The sequence below is a fragment of the Trematomus bernacchii genome, unplaced genomic scaffold (genome assembly GCF_902827165.1).
Source record: "Trematomus bernacchii unplaced genomic scaffold, fTreBer1.1, whole genome shotgun sequence".
NCBI classification, from domain to species: domain Eukaryota; kingdom Metazoa; phylum Chordata; class Actinopteri; order Perciformes; family Nototheniidae; genus Trematomus; species Trematomus bernacchii.
The window spans coordinates 590,207-592,852 of record NW_022987611.1 but is presented as its reverse complement, the minus strand read 5'-3'; the positions used below and the strand labels follow the sequence as shown (position 1 = coordinate 592,852).

General features: G+C 41.0%; 1 long non-coding RNA gene across 1 annotated transcript; it reads left to right on the top strand.

Annotated features, from left to right (window-relative positions):
* The first annotated feature begins 1,358 nt into the window (after positions 1-1,358).
* LOC117483660 lies at positions 1,359-2,328 on the top strand. The gene is made up of 4 exons (XR_004555999.1): positions 1,359-1,451; positions 1,604-1,775; positions 1,867-2,015; positions 2,216-2,328. It is a non-coding gene; the product is annotated as an uncharacterized LOC117483660 (long non-coding RNA).
* Positions 2,329-2,646: the final 318 nt, after the last annotated feature.

Genomic DNA, 2,646 nt, shown 5'->3' with positions numbered 1-2,646 from the left:
TTGTACGTCTTTCCAGGGAACTCACCAAGTGTCAGAAAACACAACCATCTCTATTTTCCTCCATACCCAAATCTCTAAAAACGGGGCTGCAACGGATCTGATAAAAACTGATCCAGATTTGAACACTTTGCTGACGTCAGGACGGTGGCGCTACGGCTATTGGGCCAACTCTCCACCTATCAGGGGAATGTGGGGTTCGCATATAGGCTGTCGGCAGGCTAAGCTCCCCCAGTCACATCTATGTTTTTGCGTACTCTAACAACGATGTCGTCCAAGGGAGTTAAACGTTGTGCTGTTGTTGGCTGCAATAATCTGGACAATGGCAAGGTACTGCATGCACTGCCATCTCTGGAAAAAGACAGGAATCTGTGGCTAGTTTATTTTCCAGGGACATGTGCCAGAAGACTACAGCAGATTTCTGCTTGTGTGTTCACAACATTTTGCCCCGGACATGTTTATGAACTTCACTCAAGTCAAAGAAGGATTTCCCTCCAAACTAAGGCTAAAACCGGGATCAATACCCACCATCCGGGACCAGGCCAGTGAGGCCACATCCAATTTGGAAGCTGTAAGTTTTTATTTAGCGGTGTTTTTCCTGATAAAGCTATTCTAGCTTGTAGCATGTAGCTGCGCCGTATCAATGTCGCCTCAAACCCAAACAGTAATCGGTTAGGTGTTTATATGTTTTTGTAAAAAAAAAATTATTTTGTACGCTCCGCTGTCTTTGCTTTTATTTTAATTATCAGGCATTTGATAACATGCTCAGACATACTGCCGCAATGGCGATCTGTGTGAAGGCTGTAAAGCCACGCCATAGCAGATAACACAAGTATTTATTAGTATTTTGTATCCTCTAAAATCATATAAAGTAAGTTATAATAACAAACGTAATCTTCTGTAGCTAAGTGCCGTTTGCAGCGTTATATGTACAAGCTGTTGTGATTGTAGTCTGTAAGAATGATCAGATATCATCGATCTGTAAGCTACGCTACGCTAATGAGACACGCCGTTTTTTGCAACGTTATATGTAAAAGCTTTTATGTGTTTACTTGTTAGCGCACATGAATTTAAATGGGTGTGTGTGTGCACGACTGTTAGGATCTATGGGGGAGGGGGGAGACACACCACGAGTAAGACCGAGCTAAACATAGCATGCACGTTACGGTTCCAAACTAACTCAGATTGGAAAAGGCAAAGCAAAGAGCTTTGCTAAATAGACAGTGTTAGCCCCCATCTTTTGGGATTTCAGACTATAATTATCCAAATAGTATTTTCTCATCCTGAATACTAAGTTGAGATGATTTTGTTCTAACTATGTTTTCTTCTTTACAGGCCAGCACCTCCCATGCTACCAGCAGATTACCTGTGATGATAGATTCTGCATGTCAGACTGACCCACCGAAGCACCGTACTGTTCGTACACACCGATAAAAGGAAATGGATGGCAACAGGTATGTTGTTCATAAACCATATTACATTACTCCTCTATAAATATTTGTAAGGGACAACTATTGAATACAGGATGTTGTCAGACACAATCTATAAAGCATGACAATTCAAATATATATAATATCAAATATGACTTTGATTTTCAAATTCTTAGGAACGCCGGCCTTTTGCAAGCTGGAGAAAATTCTCTCAAACTAGAGGATTTTGAAAGCTGTGGCCAAACTCAGCCCCCACCACCAGACTTCATCTTTGGAGGCATTCCACGGCGTCATCCTGCGCTTTGCTCCAAAGAATGTTGTGTTTCCATTTCTTGGAATGTTGTGCAGGTAAAATAAACCATAGTTACTTATAATTAGTGACAATTTGTACATCCTTTGCTATTATTTACATTTTTTTTTCTCATTACAGAAATTAAAGACTGTACCTGGCAGCCCTGCACTACAATGAAAACGCTGATCGTGCACAAGCCACTACATCCACTGGAAACCCTCTGTATAAACTGCAGTTCCCAAAGGCCAGGAAGGGAGAATGCAGAGCAAAACCCATAAAGACTGACCCCACATTCCGTAAGTGTTTAAAATATTTATTATACAACTATTTACACAACAAAATGTACACCTTACATTGGATATTTCACATTTCAAATCTCTTTCAAAAGAAACTGCAGCGTTACAACAACAATGGCAGAAGTAAAAGAGTCAGTTTTTTCACATGCATACACAAATCTAAACCAAATATTTGTTTTGCTTTTTTTAATATTGCACAGGCTACGTTGCCAACTTGATGGACCTCATCTTCGACCAAGTCTTTGTGGACCCTGCACCATTCACACAGGAGCTTTTGAAGATACCCATCCCAGAGGACCTGTATTCCCAATATGAGCGACCTGACAGGGAGGAGGTCATCGCAGGTTATGCTACACGGTTCAATTTGGCTGCTGTCTGAACCCAACATAGACATTTTGCGGATCAGGAAACTCCCTGTGAATCCCGAGGACAACGCAGGCCGGAATCACCACTCTGATCCTGCGTCCAAGGAAGCCCCAACACCAGCTCACAAAAGTTCTGTAGGCTAGATACCTGTGACGCCTGAAATAATTTCAAAGAATATTTAGTGAAAAGCCTATGTCATTTATGTAAAATACAAGTACATTTACTTTATTTTTATGGGTTCAAAGAACCTTTGCTTTTAACAATA